The sequence below is a fragment of the Herpailurus yagouaroundi genome, unplaced genomic scaffold (assembly GCF_014898765.1).
Source record: "Herpailurus yagouaroundi ecotype Mexico unplaced genomic scaffold, PumYag 166, whole genome shotgun sequence".
NCBI classification, from domain to species: domain Eukaryota; kingdom Metazoa; phylum Chordata; class Mammalia; order Carnivora; family Felidae; genus Herpailurus; species Herpailurus yagouaroundi.
Window position 1 is genome coordinate 7,772,695 of NW_024412407.1, and position 18,148 is coordinate 7,790,842.

Below are 18,148 nucleotides of genomic sequence, written 5' to 3' on the forward strand. Positions count from 1 at the left end.
AGCAGGAAAGAGTATCCAATGGAAAAAAGACAATCTCTTCAGCAAATGGTGTTGGGACAACAGGACAGTGACATGCAGAAGAATAAAACCACTTTCTTATACCATACACAAAAATAATTTCAGTATATGTGCTGCCAATTCGAGCACCCCACAAAAATAATTTCAAAATGGATAAAAGGCCTAAACGTGAGACAGGAAACCATCAAAGTCCTACAGAAGAAAACAGGCAGCAACCTCTTTGATCTCAGCCACAGGAAAATTTTTTTTTTAATTTTTTTTTTTTAACGTTTCTTTATCTTTGAGACAGAGAGAGACAGAGCATGAACAGGGGAGGAGCAGAGAGAGAGAGGGAGACACAGAATCCGAAACAGGCTCCAGGCTCCGAGCTGTCAGCCCAGAGCCCGACACGGGGCTCGAACTCACGGACCATGAGATCATGACCTGAGCCAAAGTCGGACGATTAACCGACCAAGCCACCCAGGCACCCCAGTAACTTCTTACTAAACATGTCTCCAGAGGTAAGGGAAATAAAAGCAAAAATGAACTATTAGGACCTCATCAAGATAAAAAGCTTCTGCACAGCAAAGGAAACAATCGACTAGCCAACATATGGAATAGAAGATATTTGCAAATGACATGTCAGATAAAGGTTAGTATCCAAGATCTATAAAGAACTTACCAAACTCCTAGCACCCCCAAAACAAATAATCCAGTGAAGAAATGGGCAGAAAACATGAATAGACACTTTTCCAAGGAAGACATCCAGATGGCTAACAGACACATGAAAAGATGCTCAACATCACTCATCATCAGGGAAATATAAATCAAAACCACAATGAGGTACCACCTCACACATGTCAGAATGGTTAAAATTAACAACTCAGGAAACAACAGATGTTGGTGAGGGTGTGGAGAAAGGGGAACCCTTTTGCACCTCTAGTGGGAATACAAACTGGTGCAGCCACTCTGGAAAACAGTATGGAGGTTTCTCAAAAAATTAATATAAATTTTTTTTTCAACATTTATTTATTTTTGGGACAGAGAGAGACAGAGCATGAACGGGGGAGGGGCAGAGAGAGAGGGAGACACAGAATCGGAAACAGGCTCCAGGCTCTGAGCCATCAGCCCAGAGCCTGACGCGGGGCTCGAACTCCCGGACCACGAGATCGTGACCTGGCTGAAGTCGGATGCTTAACCGACTGCGCCACCCAGGCGCCCCTCAAAAAATTAATATAGACTACCCTACGACTAGCAACTGAACTATCCAAAGGATACAAAAATGCTGATTCTAGGGGCACATGAACCCCAATATTTATAGCAGTACGGCACATGAACCCCAATATTTATAGCACTATGAACAATAGCCAGGTTATGGAGGGATCCAAAATGTCCATCATCTGATGAATGGATAAAGAAGATGTGGTATATATATATATATATATATATATATATATATATATATACACACACACACAATGGAGTATTATTCAGCAATGAAAAGCATCTTGTATTCCTGCCATTTGCAACAATGTGGATGGAACTAGAGGGTATTAAGCTAAGCCAAATTAGTCAGTCAGAGAAAGAGATATCATATGATTTCACTTGTATGTGGAATTTGAGAAACACAACAGATGAACATAGGGGAAGCGAAGGCAGAGGGAAGCAAACTGTAAGAAACTCTTAAACACAGAGAACAAACTGAGGGTTGCTGGAGGGGCAGTGGAGGGAAATGAGTTAAATGGGTGATGGGCATTAAGGAGGACACTTTTCAGGATGAGCACAGGGTGTCATATGTAAGAGATGAATCACTAGGTTCTACTCCTGAAGCCATGACGACACTCTGTGTTAACTAACTTGAATTTAAATAAAACACATAAAGAAGTATCTAATATCAAAAATGACATAACATAGGCAAGAACTTTCTGGATAAATGCATAAAATTTTACCGAATAATGTTTAAAGAGGCCTAAGAAAATGGAAAGATAAACGATGTTCATTGAGTGGAAAGTGCAATATTTAAAAAAGGTCAATTCTCTAAATTGATTCAGTGAAATACTAACCACATATCCGCCAGGTTTTTCTTTTTTGAAAATTAATAAGCTAATTATAAATTCTTCATAATGCAAAGAGCTGAGAATAACTAAGATACATTTGAAGAAAAAAAAAGGTGAGATGACAGGTAGACATTGTTTACATAAGGTATTATCAAATTAAAGTACATAAGCACATAAAGTGTTGGTGCAGGCAGAGAAAAATAGACCAATAATACAAATTAGACTTCCCAAACAGATACATTAATATACAGGCTGTTGAAATAAGATTGGGGTAGTACTGCAGGTCAACAGGGAAATGATGATTTTTTTTTCAATAAATCATCCTGGGAAATTGACGATCCTTTTAAAGAAAAACAAAATTGAGTGCATTTCTCACAACATAAATAAAAAATAATCAGGTAGATTAAAAATCTAAATGAGAAAGCCAAAATTATTAGGCTTTATAAATATAATAAAACAGACTATCTTTATGACTTCAAGGTCATAAATTCTAATATTAGTCATAAGTAAATAAAGGTCAACTGCAAACTATAAATAAAAGTCGCCTTGTAAATATTGTATGAAGTGCATAAACCACGTAAGATGGTAAGATCGATGGACTTAATTACACTAAAGTTAAGAGCTTGTGTTCATCAAAAGACACTGCACAGAGTAAAATGACAATCCACACACTGGGAGAGGATATTAACAAGCCATCAACAAGATGGGAGAGACTAGTGTTTTCTCTCGAGAAGGACCTACATAAAAGGAGATGTGATCATTACCAGCTCCAGGTCTTTGGGGAGGTAAGGTGTGAGCACTTCAGGAGATGCCTGTTTTGGATAACCGTGGCAACACTTGTCCACGCCAACTTCTGTTAATACAGAAAGGACTCTGGTGAGCACAAAAAGAAGCAGCCCCCAGGTTGCAAGGGAAATGATGTCACCTGGGGGTTATTTCAGCGATGTGAAGGAGGTAGAGCAACTGTCCAGGAAAGAAGTTGAAGGTAAGAAAGATTGAGGCTTATGGTGCAGGACTTCTAGAGGTCCCAGGGGTGAGTGGAAGGGTAGGGAGAGGCTCAGGTTTCGGTTAACCGATAGGATATAGAAAACAGTATGGAAAGGAGGCCTCAGGAGATGGTAGGTGACCAGAAGATGCCTGCCTGCATTCACTTGGCCCCATAAACTCAATTAGGAGGTTTAACGGAGGAGGTGAGCGCCAAGATTTAGTAGGATTTGGCCGTGTCCTTGAAGTAAGCCCAGTGAGTATAGTGGGAGTCGGGCGCGATCTCACTGGCAGTGGCTGCTCCTGTGACCGTAGTCCGGTTGGAAAAGATGCCCAGCCAGTGTGAAGCTGTAATCTGTCAGTGGAAGATGGAGTGGGGCCACCAGAGCCCCAGTGTATTCTCCCCAGGAATGGGTGTTGTCTTATGTATACTTTAAGGGTTCCCTCAGGTGCAAGCTGATAACTACTGTCTTCTTTTTCCTCTTTCCCACGATGAGATAAACTTAACTTTTAAAATATCTCATTTAGGCTTTGGTAGCTGAGCCATTTAATCTTGAAAGTGGACATTTAAAAGTGTAAGTAAGCTAATGATTTACTTTGGGTCAGGAGACCGAGGCTTTAGATTAAATAGCAAAAGTTGGCTAGTTCTGTTATTTGGGGAGGATATTGTAAGAGGTCCTATGGTAACGCCAGATAATATAACAGAATGACTTAAAAAGAATTTTAGGGGTTCCTGGGTGGCTCAATTGGTTAAGCATTGGACTCTTAACTTCGGCTCAGGTCATGATCTCACGATTTGTGATATTGAGCCCTGCGACCGGCTCTGTGCTGACAGTACGGAGCCTGCTTAGAATTCTCTCCCTCTCTCTCCCTCTTTGCTCTCCCTCCCCTGCTCTTTCTCTCTCAAAAATAAAATTATATTAAAAGAATTCTATATTTTAAGAGGTGCATAATACTACGAAAAGGCTTATGGGTATAACTGGACACGTGGGTAGCCTTATTATACCAGCAAGGGTTTGTCGCTGTAAACAGGGCAATCCTTGAAGAATTCTGACAGAACAGAAACCCATGAAAAGGAGCACAGATCGCTCGGGACCAACTGAAGGGATGAGGCAGAGCCCTGCACATGCCAGCAGGGGGCAGCTTTTTCTTCTCCATGGAAAGGAATCCAGGAGCTCCCTGAGGCCTTGGGTGGGGAATCTGGTGCAGGGTGACAGAGCTAGAAAATGCCCCTGTTCCACAGGAGGGCTGGTCTAAGTGAGCCGTCACTGCCCCCTTTCCGAGCACTGCGGCCTGTGGGGGACAAGGCGAGCGTGGGCTCTGTCCACGCCACTGGCTCTCCTGCAGCTGCTGCAGCCAGAGAGCGCGTCCCCCAAGTCTCTGTGGCCCCTGGACGGGGGCGTGTTGGAGACCCACGCATTCCTCCTGGCCCTCGCTCCAAAGGAGGTGAGGAAAGCAAGTGGCTGACCTACTCAGCTTTTGTAATAATCAGTGTCTGAGCCACCTGACCAAGACTCAAAGGTGAGGAACCTCTCAAACGCAGGAGAGGGGTTCCGACACTGGGCAACTGGCCACAACACTAACTTGTGACTGTTTCCTGTCCTTGTTGGCTTTTTAAACCTTTATTTGGATTTCACCCTGGCCTTCTACAGCACAGGTGACACGGAGCCTAAACGCAATAGGAGGCTCTGGAAATCAGTACGAAGTTAAGAGGATCGGCCCACGGATGAGTGGGGCCCTTCACTGGAAGGAGAAAGTATTTTGCAGGAAGTGGCGGTGCTTCAGGTCGCGGATATGCCTTCTATTCACACGGAAGGAGGATGACAGTGTGACAGGAGGGGCCGGGAAACTGAGGTGTTAGTTTAAAATGAAAGAAATAAAATAATAATAATAATAATAATAATAATGAAAATTAAAAAAAATTTTAAATGAAAGAAATACAGGGGTGCCTGGGTGACACAGCCTGTTAAGTGGATTAAACATCAACTCTTCATTTTGGCTGAGGTCATGATCTCATGGTTATGAGTTGAATCCCCTCATGGGGCTCTGTGCAGTCAGCAGATTGGGATTCAGTCCGTCTCCTCTCTCTCTACCCCTCCTCCCCTTTCTCTCAAAATAAATAAATAAACTTTAAAAAAAAATGAAAGAAATAGATATGATGAAGTTGAACTCGATATCCTATTTAAAAAAATTTTTTTATGGGGCACCTGGGTGGCTCAGTTGGTTAAGCGGCCGACTTCGGCTCAGGTCATGATTTCGCGGTCTATGAGTTTGAGCCCCGCGTCAGGCTCTGTGCTGACAGCTCAGAGCCTGGAGCCTGTTTCAGATTCTGTGTCTCCCTCTCTCTGACCCTCCTCTGTTCATGCTCTGTCTCTCTCTGTCTCAAAAATAAATAAACGTTAAAAAAAATTTTTTTTTAATTTTTTTATGTTTTATTTATTTTTGAGAGAGAGACAGAGACAGACAGAGCACGAGCAGGGGAGAGGCAGAGAGAAGGAGACAGAATCTGAAGCAGGCTCCAGGCTCTGAGCTGTCAGCACAGAGCCCAAGGCGGAGCTTGAACCCACGTACTGTGAGATCATGACTTGAGCCATGAGATCATGACCTCAGCCGAAGTTGGAGGCTTAACAGACTGAGCCATCCAGGCGCCCCCCAATTTCTTACTTATTAACATTTGACCCTGTAATGTTACTATTGCTGCACACACATGTGGAGACTGCTACACATATACACATAGATGTAGGAGCATATATACCTATAAACGTATGTAACAGTATACCTAATGTAGATATGTACTAATATCCATCTTTGTAATTGTTTGCTCTTCACTTTGCTTTTGTTTTCTCACTTTGTTTCATATTGTGCCTCCTTCCTTTCTCTTTCCTCCCCCAGTACTATTGATCCGACCGGATACCATAAGCAACCGAATTTCAGCTGTAAGCCACATGCCCTTGATCCTGGTTCAATTCAATTCAATGTAATAAACATGTATTATTTGCCTATTAGGTGAAACACATACAGATATTTTTTAAAACTCAGTGACATATCTTGTCTCTCCTTGTCTCCCTCCTTACAGCTCATAATAGATTGTTTTTACAGGAGATATCTATCCGGGGCAGCACAAAAAAATGAATGGAGGGAGGCAGGCAAGGTACATACAAAACAAATGAACCAGTTATCTAGAAACTATTAGTGAGATACTTCTCTTTGTCACACTCTGTTTTGTTATCCCTTGATATCTGAAGACACCCTGATTTTTGTACACCACTCACTAGCAAATTCGAAATACATTTGGAAATCACTACATAGAAGATAAAGCCTGTGGGTAAATTAAATAAAGCACTGCTTCCAGCAAGAGAAAAACCTAGGAGATGCCGGTTTTATTGCTAATTCTCTTCTCCAATATTCGGAAAATATATTCTCTTAAAATAGTGAATGATATGAAAAAGGTGCACAATAGATGAAAAATATGTTGTGGGGCCCTATAATTTGCAAGAATATAATTAAGCTGTTATTGTTTAAATATGCTAGGTAAAGCTGGAGTCAATTTATTGGTAATATACTTTTGAGGCTTAAGCAGGTGCCAATGCCCTGGGAAGCCAACGGTTCCGAGTTTGCCAAAGCCCAGTGGGGAGGGATGAAGGACTCTCGAGAATCTAATGAGGACACAGTTGTGTTGTTTTTAATCTAAAAATCTATCCTGTCACTTAACGGTCCTGAAGACCCAGATTGGCTATTAGTACGGTCACTGTGAAGAGAAGATATTTCTGCAAAAGGAGATCGTTGCTGGCCATGTTAAAAAGAGAACGATGACTAACAGAGTCTAAAGAAAAGGGATTTGCTTTTTGAAAGCAAGTATGTGACACACATGGCCAGCTTACAATCAAGTTCTGGCACTTGAATCTGGAAACCTTCAAAGCAAAAAGTATGCACAGTTCTGCTCTTGTTAACACGTTCCCCCCGACCCCTTTCCTGCAACACTTCTTCCTAATCTTCAGCAGGCTTTCCAGCCCCCTACCCAGCTCCGTCTCCTTTCTGAGCAAATGACCTTGGCTCCTACCCTTCAGTGAAAGCAGTAGCACTCAGGGCCCAACCCTCCCAGAGTCCCAACTTTTGCACTGACGTAAATAGGTGAGTAATTATTTGCTTAATGTCTGCCCATCTCCCCTGCCCAGTGGCAAGCGCCCTGAGATCAGGGATGGAGCCCGTTCGCCAGTGTGGCCAGCACACGGTCCGCCTGGGGCTCAAAAGGTATCTGTTGAATGAATGCATGAGTGAATGAATGAATGAACACACTTCCTTCCCCCTCATTGATCAGTTTTTGTTTTAAAAACAAAAGTTGTGCTTTTTCCGTAATACATCCTCGTGGTAAAAACCAAACCAAACCAAACCAAAACACGCCAGAATGGTACAGAATCAGACTGAAGAGAAGGCTGAAGTCACCCTCCTGGGGAAATTCCTCTGGCTCCCTCCCCACCTCCCCGCCAGCCTCAAAGCTCACCTTCCCCTGCACCCAGATTTCATCCTCTTGATGTGAGCTCCCCCAGGAAACCCTTCTCCTCCACGTGGACGAGTCAGGGAGTGGGGCTTGGCAGGGCCTTTCCTCAGGGTGGCCAAGAGTTGCAACAGCTGAGGGTGAAGGCAAGTAGTGCGGCCAAGGGGAACAGTGGCCGGGCGCCAGGGAAGCTAAATCAGTCATCAGATCTTAAGGGTGAGAGCAGGCTAAAGAAAATAAGAGGCAAAGCAAAAGGTCAGGGCAATGCAGCAGGAGGTCAAGAATGTAAGTGCAAGCAGAGGCCAAGGGAGAGGGTCCAGGGCCATACCGATGAATGGAGGAGGGAGACCAAGAATGCATTTTCTTTTACTTTGGGGTGTACCACCGGGTTGACGAGGGCAGGCCTGGCATTCTGATGCCTCTTTAGAACTGCAACCTATTCGTTATCCTCTCTTTCTCCAGGCCACTGTTTCCAATTCCTTTCTCAGGCTGTAACGATGCCACGCCTCCTCACCTAAAAACAAAATAAACAAAAAACCCCTCTCTCAACCCTGCCTCCCCTTCAAACTACCCCACCCGGTCTCTCCCCTGCCAATTAGGGACACATTTCTTGAAAGAATCTCCCTGCCTGTATTCCTCTCCGCCCACTCACCGCCCAGCTCAGTTGTTTCTGACTCCCGCATCCCCACTTTGGTGAAAACTGGGCTTTGCCAAAGTCATCCTTGACCTTCGTATGGCTATCATTAGATACAGAGAATGTGGTTTTGTTGCCATCCGAACTGCTCTTTGGAGCTCTGACCACCGCCTCCTCATTTGGCCTCTCTGACCTACCCCAGCCTCCCCGCCCCGCCTCCCCACCCTACTCTCCTGGTTCCGCTTCTCTGTCTCTAGCTCATCCTTTCCTTTGTGAGGCTCTCCACTCATTTTTGTCTATAGCTGCCTATGGACATCAGGTAACACTGCGTGATAGACAGCCGGCTGTGGGTTTCGGCCCATCCTAGATCCGTTAACACGGTGAAGCTGCTCAAGCACCCGGCCTGGAAACACAACCTCTTCTGCATTATTGTCCAGGATTGATTGCCCTCCACCGATTTTCAATCCTTTATTCCCACATCGGCTCGCCACCTCCTTTTTCTTACAAGAAAGCATTCTTTCCGTCATTTTGTCATCTTATTATGGTTTCCATTCACTGAGCATTTGCTATTAGGGTGTTTCACTCTCACTAATTGATGTATTAAGTTGTTTCTTTAGTCTGCAAATATTTACCTACTCTTACTATGGTACAGGCGCTGTGGATGTATCATTTCTAGTGATTACAACTCACTTAGAAGATAGCATATTGTCGCTTGAGAGGCTGACACTGAGGCTAGCATTTGTCACTCCTGGCTGACGCCCCAAGAACACTCAAGAGGTACAACAGGAATTTGGATTCACAGCTCTTTACATTTCGCTAAGATACCAAAAATTAATAGTCTATCTCTCATCAAGCATCTTATGCCAGGAGCTTTTCTCTCCTTTATCTTATTATACAAGTGGTATCATTAGCTTATGGCCTGATGTTATTTTTGAAACACCTCATTTATTTTTTTTTTAATTTTTAATGTTTATTTATATTTGACAAAGAGAGAGACAGGGTGCAAGTGGGGGAGGGACAAAGAGGGAGAGTGGGAGACACAGAATCCGACCCAGGCTCCAGGCTCCAAGCTGTCAGCACAGAGCCTGACGCAGGGCTCGAACTCACGGACTTCAGATCATGACCTGAGACTAAGTCAGACGCGTAACCCACTGAGCCACCCGGGTGCCCCTTGATGTAATTTTTGAAACAGAGGAAGGAGAGATCATAGCAATGGACACCCTGACTGCCACAACATTATTATCGGCATTATCATGCTTGTTTCCACATGGTCCCAACGAGGCTACCTATAAATCACATAGCTTGAGATTCACTTATTTATTCACATCCTCACAGATCTTACAATATATTTGTAGGGGATGGAGAGGTGAGAAGATCAATTTTAATCAAGTAAACAAGAGAGCATATTATTATATCTGAGAAAAGTCCCAGGAGGAAAAGATACAAACAGATATTAAAGAAACTTGACTCGGATTGGGGGGGGTGGGGTCAGGGAAGTTTCCTAAGGACATAACATGTGAGTTGAGATCTAAGTGATAAACAGAAGTTAACCCCATAAATTGGTGAGTACTTCATAAGGAGGGAGCAACAGCACATGCAGAGGCTGTGGGTAGAAGAATAGGCATATTGCTCTCTCTCTCTTTTTTTGTTTATTTATTTCTGAGAGCTTGCGTGCTGGCAGGGGAGGGGGCAGAGAGAGTGGGGGGATGGGGATCCAAAGTGGCCTCTGTCCTGACAGCAGAGCCCATTGCCAGGATGGAACTCATGAGCTGTGAGATCATGACCTGAGCCAAAGTGGACACTTGACCAACTGAGCCACCCGGATGCCCCTAGGCATATTGCTTTCACGGCCTAGTTGCTGGGGCATAGAGTGAGGGTCACAGAAGAGGCTGAGAGGAGTAGCCTGGGCCGGACTACCCTGACCACGCAGCATTCTTTTTCATCTTAAGAATCAAAGTCCAGCAGGATGGGGTCTTACCAGATTTGTGTTCTGAAAATCTTCCTCTGGCTGCTGTGTGGAGAACCTGCTGGAGGCCCCAGGAAAGAAAGAGGATAGTTGGGAAGCTATTGCTACAGTGAGAGCAGGAGATGACACCTTAGACTAGCGTGGTGGTCACAGAGGAAGAGAGAAGTCCGTAAGTGTAATACCTATTTGAGGAGGCAGAATCAGTAGGACGTGCTGACAGAGTTAGAGAAGTAACGAAGAATAAAGCGCCACAGTTATGTAGGTGTCCGAGACGCCTAATCGCATGAATGATGGTGCCATCCACTGAGATGGGGAAGAGCAGTTGGAGGACATCACGGGTTTGCTGGGTTATGTTAATATGGAAGGGTCTGTGGCACAGCAAGGTGACCTCTGGATGTACAAGTCTGGAATTCCAAAGAGAGACCTGGGTTGAAGATAGGAAGTAAGGAGTCATCGGTGGAGTAATCAAGCCACGGTGTGCAGGAGACAGGCAGGAGGGGCTGCGGGATGAGAAAAGGTTAGGATGGAAACAGCCAGAATCCACCATCCAAAGGACTCACTTTCCCGTCATTTAAAAGAAAAACATTCTCTGAAGAAACTTAGCTACTTCTTAAAATAAAATTTCTCTTAACCAAATTTTAAAACACTAACATAAGTAAGAAGGTTACAAAAAAGAAAGGAAACCCTGCACCTATCTGGTCCCAAATGAATCCGTAATGTTTTATTTATTTAAAAAAAAAAACCCAAAGCATGCAAGATATTGACATTTGTTTAAGTCGAACAATGGTTGCTTGTTATATGTCTCCATAATTTTCATATGAATGAAATATTCCATAATGAAACAAAAACAGTAACAGTGAAATTGTTCCAGGAAATAAAGCCGAAGCCAATAAAAATTCAGGCCAGAAATTAAATACAAGAAGCAGGTAAGGGAAAATAAAGGATTAGAGATATGGCCAAGAAGCCCCTTGGCCTCAGTAGGAAAGGTGTTGGCCTAACCCAAGAAGATGTGCCCTGAAAGATTCTGCTGATACGTGTGTAGGAATTTCCAAAATTATAGAGACCATAACACATAAAATCTTGGTTCTGTTTACATTTCAGGATAATGGGAAGCAAGAAGTTGGCCAATACTATTTGTTTGGGCTGCACGTAAAAGTCATTAGTGTGTTTCATGAATAGATGGTACTTTTGTGAGCCCTGTGTATGCAAGAATATACTTAAAATTTGGAAGCGAACTACGTCTGAAATAAGACTAGTGATTTATAAGTGATCTCTAATCAGAAATGACTTTGGTCGTATGACAGGACAATGAACCACTGTCCCCCTCACCTATATCACCTACTACCACAACCACCACCATCTCCACTACCCCCAAGAAAAGGTAAGGGAGGATTGTAGAAGGATATCACCTTTAAAAACTTACTCTGGCCTTTATATTAAGGGATATATGGCTCAGTAATGAACCTCTTCTCACAGTACCTAAATGACTACAAACCCCATTGTTTTGGGAAACTATGCTTGAGAGATGTGGAGACAATTAGAAAAAGAAGGAGGCATAGCCGTAACTCTCAAGGGTGGTGTTATTTCAAAAGCAACTGGATATGGAGTGCTGTGCCTAGTCCCGATTTTTCTACTGTACTCCATGTTGTCAACCCTACCTTGGACCATCCTGTTGGACTCGCCCCCATGGGGTGACTCTAGTAGTAGATAACTCAGACTTAGGAAAATGATTAATGATGATTGGGTCCCCTGAACTACCTGCTGGGGAAAGGGAAGGTCCCTAGGGTGAGGGCAATCCCTGGAGTATTGAAGGGACAGCTGTACCATCGACATTTGAAGAAGGGAGCCCTCCTCCATGCTTCATGGGCCTGAGGTGGAAGATCTGTTACTCATCGTGTGATGGCTATGAAAGGTTTGATTTCTAGAGGAATCTTTTATTTCAAAAAATCACAGTTAGCATATAGTTGTTTTCCCTTTATATGCTCTAGCTCCCTTTTCCTTTCACCAAGACTTCAGCAAAATCTGATTAGTCCACGTAACTGTGAGTAGTGACGTTGTAGCGGGGCAAAAGAGGATAGCCCCAAATGGAAGTGTTTCTTCACTTTTGGTAACGGGTTGAATAGTGTCCTCCAATAACTCATGCCCCCCTGGAGATTCATCATGTGATCTCATTTGGAGTAAACCTTTGCAGGTATACCTAAGGCAAAGATCTTTAGAGGAGATTACCCTGGATAAGGTGTGCCTTCAATCCAGTGACTAGTGTCCTTTATAACAGACGGGAAGGAGGAAAACATACAGATGAAGAGAAACGCCTATGTGAAGACAGAGGCAGAGATTGGAGAGACCCATTAGCCAGGAACAGCAAGCATGGCCCGCAGGCCTCAGAAGCTAGGAGCAGGCGTGGAATTCATTCCAGAAGGAACCAACCCTGCTGAAACCTTGATGCGAGACCTCCAGGCTCCTGAACTGTGAAACAGTAAATTGCTGCTGTTTTAAGCAACCTGCTTCGAGACCATTTGTTAGAACAGGCCTAACTACCTGCTCCACAAATGAAATGAAACTGCCACAAATGCCCTGGCGAGGGTGGCAACATTTGTTTGAGAGTGACTGGGGTCCTTGAGTTTCGGGCTGTAAAGAGCAGGAAAGCAGGCAGTGGCCTGGGACCGAGAGCAGAGGACGACAGAGGAACCAGTGGAAAGTGAGCAGCCAAGGAGACTGCTTAGAATGGACATAAGTGAACTCCCCCCACTTGCCCACCATGCTGGAAGGAGGGGAGCCAAAGGGACCAGGGATACCTGATGCTTGAGCTCTATCAGAATCCTCTTCAGGTACAGGAGTGTCCCTGATGTCCTCGACTCCTCCTCTCTTCTGACGACCTTCAGACTTCATGCACAGTGGGGCCATGCATCTCAATATGTCCACGTTCGTGTCGTTCTGACAATTACAAATGACGTGGGCTAAAGCAAGCTTAAATTCCTATTAAGGGCACACAAAATGTCTTGGGTCTTGCCAGAGGATGAACTGTCAAGTGAAGCCCCGTTTTTCTCATTTAAAACAAAAAAACAGCTTTAAAAACAACAACAACAAAACAGCTTTATTGCGATAATTCACCTATCATGCAATTCACTTAAAGTATACCATTTCATGGGTCTTAGGATACTCACACATTTGTGCAGCAATTACCACAATTTTAGAGCATTTTCATCCCTGCCAAAAGAAACCTCCCCACCATATCCGTAACCCCCACCCCCATCCACAGCTGTCCCCTCACCCTCGCTTTCTCTCTTTTCTGGTTGTGGATGGCCAAGCAGATAGCCCTGAGGGTAGGTGGCAGCCGCCCTTAAGAAGAAGGCAGCTTTAGCATAAACCTCATACCGCAGGAGGCAACACGGAGACACAGAAAGCTTTTCAAATCAAAGGAGCCAATTATTTAAGCCAATCTGAATTGCATTTTCTGTCACTTGTATGTAGCTAAAAGCATCTTCACTGATAGAATGACTAATGATGAAAAGGGACGAAACATAGTAAAAAAGACGCAAGATTTGGATTTCTTGTTTGGCAACTCTTTTTTTTTTTTTTTTTTTTTTTTAAGTAGGCTTCACGCCCAGCGCGAGACTCAACGTGGGCCTTGAACTCATGACCCTGACATCAAGACTGAGCTGAGATCAAGAGTCAGATGCTTAACTGAGTCAGCCACCCAGGCACCCTTGGCAACTATTTCTGATTGTCTGCCAAGGGCCGAGCACTTTACACGCATACTCTGGCCGCTTACTATCAATGTGAGTCTTACCCTTTTGTACCTCTGCTTCCCCGGCTCCAAAGGAAGGGATAATGGGAAGGGAGGGAATGGACTTAATTATTTTTAAAAGCCTCTTCTTGCGCTGTTGTGTAGACTTCATTTTAAAAATGAATAATATCACCCCTCAAACATTGTTAATTCAGTCATCCATTCGTTAACTGAAAATAATTGGAAATCTGCAATGTACTGAGATTAAAAGGATACATAAGACATGGTCCCTGATCCTAATGAGTCCATAGTTATTAGGGAGATAGATATGGAAGCAACGAACTGTAATGAGTGCCACGAGTGATATTAAAGATGGAAGTCACGAAGCATGGTGGCGTCTCCGAAGGGAGTGCGGGTCAGGAAAGGTTGCAAAGAGTACTGCAGCACTCAGTACTCAGTACTCAGTACTGCAGATGAGTAACAAGTTTAGAGGCAGATGGTGGGAAAGACAGCAAGCTATTTTTATAGATGTAAATGATGTACATAATATGAATATATATTACACGAACATATCTAATATAAATATAGATAAGAGAGAGAATAGATTTAGAGAAAAGACTTAATTAAAAATGCAAATGTGAGAAAGTATTGGGAATCAATGACAGCAATAGGAACAGTAATATTAGAAAACCTAATGTTTACTGAGTATTTACTACATCAGGCACTATTTTATTCCATTTTAGGTACTGTCTTTTTCTCCCCTCACATAACCTCATGAAATACACCATCATTCCCCTAATTTTACTAAGGGAAGCACAGGGAAGTAAAGTCACTTGCTCAGTTAGAAAGTGGTGGCACCAGGCTACAAGCCCGGGGGGGCTACCCAGAACCACTGCAGTGCACAGGTATTCACATAGGATTCTCCGAACAAAAGACAGGCAGACACCTAGGGGAAGATTCTTTATAAAAGTTTTTTTTTTATTATTACGTTTCTTTATTTTTGAGAGGCAGAGAAAGAAAGAGTGTGAGTGGGAGAGGGCCAGAGTGAGAGGGAGACACAGAATCCGAAGCAGGCTCCAGGCTCCGAGCTGTCAGCACAGAGCCCTACACGGGGCTCGAACCCACGAACCGCGAGATCATGACCTGAGCCAAAGTCGGACGCTCAACCGACTGAGCCACCCAGCCACTGAGCGCCCCTGAAAGATTCTTTTTAAACTAATAAGGTGTATTTGATCCAACAACCAACGAAGGAAGAGTAGTATTTAGAAATAGTTGGAATGTGATGGGGTAAATAATATTGAAAGGATAATATCAAAGGCATAGGCAGGAGATGATAGAGGCACTGATGAATTCTCCTGGTGCAATGTGCTGTGTGAGCCTTGTAACACGGGACCTGGAATATGGGACAATAGAGCTTTTATCTCATGAGGCAGTGTCAGAGCAGGGTGGACAACATGCAAAGTGCTTGCCCTGGTGCCCAGCACATAGGAAACAGCCAGTGAACAACTATAGGTTTATAGAAGTTCTTGCTACAGGATGCTCTTCAGTAAAATCAGCAGATTTAATGAGAGAATGTACAGAATAAGCCCTTTGGGGAAGGATACAGTGCTCTTCAGAGACGGTTTCATTACTATGACTGATTAAGTGGCACTTACAAACTAGAAATCTTGTTTTCCACAGGTGTTCATTCACTTCATTTATCAACAGAAGCAAGTCTCTCTTTTGCAGTCATGAATTTTCTCCTTCTAACTTGGCAATCACTAATTGTAGCATCAAGATGTTTTCAGATGTAGCTCCATTGTTAAGTCACTAAGCAACCGATTAACTATACCTGAACTATTTTTTTTATTTAAAATTTTTTTTTAGTTTATTTAGTTTTGAGAGAGAGAGAGGGAGAGAAAGCAGGGGAGGGGCAGAGAGAGAGGGAGGCACAGAATTCGAAGCAGGCTGCAGGCCCTGAGCTGTCAGCACAGAGCCTGACGCGGGGCTCGAACTCATGAACCGTGAGATCATGACCTGAGCCGAAGTCAGCACTTAACCGACTGAGCCACCCAGGCACCCCACATACCTGAACTATTTTATTTTTTTTTTAATTTTTTTTTCCAACGTTTATTTTTATTTTTGGGACAGAGAGAGACAGAGCATGAACGGGCGAGGGGCAGAGAGAGAGGGAGACACAGAATCGGAAACAGGCTCCAGGCTCTGAGCCATCAGCCCAGAGCCTGATGCGGGGCTCGAACTCACGGACCGCGAGATCGTGACCTGGCTGAAGTCAGACGCTTAACCGACTGCGCCACCCAGGCGCCCCAACCTGAACTATTTTAAATAAACCTGTCCGGTGAAGACACATTCTGGTAAGTGCCCCTCAAGGAGTAAGAAAAAAATATTCCTCTAAATTGAAACCCAAATTCTTACATTTTTGCAATGAAATATTGTTCTGTGGGACTCTGGTCCGATGGGAGAGATTCCTCTGGGGTCTATGTTAACCTTGGTCTGTCAGCAAAACCACGCTGCCGTGAGTTTCCATCTTTCATGATTCTTTAAGACTCAGGTGTTATAGACTGAACGTATTTCCCCAAAATTCATCTGTTGAAATCCTAACCCACAATGTGATGATAATCACCTTGATGATTATGACTTCATAAATGGAATTAGTGCCCTTATAAAAGGGACCCCAGAGAGTTCACAAGCCCTATTTCTGCCTTAAGAGATCACACCGAGGAGTAGGCAGTCTGCGACCGGAAGAGGGGCCTCTGCTGACACCTTGACCTCAGACTATAAATCTCAGAAATAAATTTCTAGTGTTCACAAGCCATCCAGGCTGCGGCACTTTGGTATAGAAGCCTGCATGAAGGCGTCAGGTTAGGACACCTCTCACTCCCTCCTCCCCCAGGTGACATTCAGGGTCTGGTTCTGGGCATACACCTTAAACTTAGCACGCCTTGGAACCTTGAGATGTTGCCAAAAAACCCTGTCATTTCTATTTTCACTTATGAAGAGCGGCTGCTTTATAGAGAGAATAAAGTTAATTTGCAAAACCCTTGCCCATTTTTAATAACAAAAAGGAATGCAAAAAAGAACGTAGAGGATAGCACATAACTAAGTAGAAACAGATGGTAGTGAAAACAATGTCACTCTAGAGGAACTTAAAAAAATTTTTTAATTATTTTGTTGGTAATTTGTGTTATGGAAATTAGAATAACAAAGTTTTTAATGTGAAATTAAGCAAAAAGACAAATTCACTCAATGTCTCTTTCTGCATGTCTAATACATAGAGTCATTAGACAGAACTTAACATCCTAAAAACTATGGTTTTTCATTCATAAATATTACCTATTTATCCTAAGATACAGTGTTGGATGTACCACCATATAAGCCTAAATTGAATAGAGGACAAATAATACTATCTGATATGATACAATGTATGACATGTAATGTAATACATAACATGTTATAGCATTTGTTACATAATGTATATTATGTTATTTACATGATATATACATATATACACACATATACATTTATACATATGTATTACATATTATATACATATGTACATATATATGTATATATGTGTAAATGCAATCTATCAAAGTAACAGAAGGAAGGAGCTGGTTCCTTTCTTTTATTTTTTTATTTTTTTTTTCAACATTTATTTATTTTTGGGACAGAGAGAGACAGAGCATGAACGGGGGAGGGGCAGAGAGAGAGGGAGACACAGAATCGGAAACAGGCTCCAGGCTCCGAGCCATCAGCCCAGAGCCCGACGCGGGGCTCGAACTCCCGGACCGCGAGATCGTGACCTGGCTGAAGTCGGACGCTTAACCGACTGCGCCACCCAGGCGCCCCTGGTTCCTTTCTTTTAAAGTGCTCCAGTCAGTTCCAAGTAGGTCCAAGGGGACACCTCACACGTTTCCACAGACCAATCACTGTGGTCTGCCTCAGTCAACATCCTGTTCCTCCCTTCCTCCCCTGGTACCCACTCCACCATAGGTGTTCAAGGAGCCATTTGGAAAGCTCAGAGGACATCCTGGCCCACATTCACAGTGTGGAATGAATACCAGTGTCTCTCAGGGCCCAGATTTGCAGGGGTAGTGGTGGAAAGAAGGGACTTCTCTGTTCCTTGGGTCCTGGGCAGGAACAGAGACCACACCAACACCCCTGTCCTCCTCCTCCTCTAGCTCAGCCTCTAGCCCTCAGGCCATAAAAGCCTCCCCTCCACACACATACATGTTAATGGCAGGAAATGGGACAAGGGGCAGGATGGGAGAAGGAGCTGGGACCTGGA

The 18,148-nt window shown here is 43.6% G+C and overlaps 1 long non-coding RNA gene across 2 annotated transcripts; it reads right to left on the reverse strand.

The window, feature by feature from the left end:
* Positions 1-7,880: 7,880 nt before the first annotated feature.
* On the reverse strand, positions 7,881-16,410 carry LOC121039071 (uncharacterized). 2 transcript variants are annotated; one of them, XR_005794603.1, is made up of 3 exons: positions 16,276-16,410; positions 12,929-13,154; positions 7,881-8,047 (listed from the first exon to the last, which is right to left on the reverse strand). It is a non-coding gene; the product is annotated as an uncharacterized LOC121039071 (long non-coding RNA). The 2 variants fall into 2 exon arrangements; XR_005794602.1 differs by lacking the exon at positions 7,881-8,047 and adding an exon at positions 9,918-10,633.
* Positions 16,411-18,148: the final 1,738 nt, after the last annotated feature.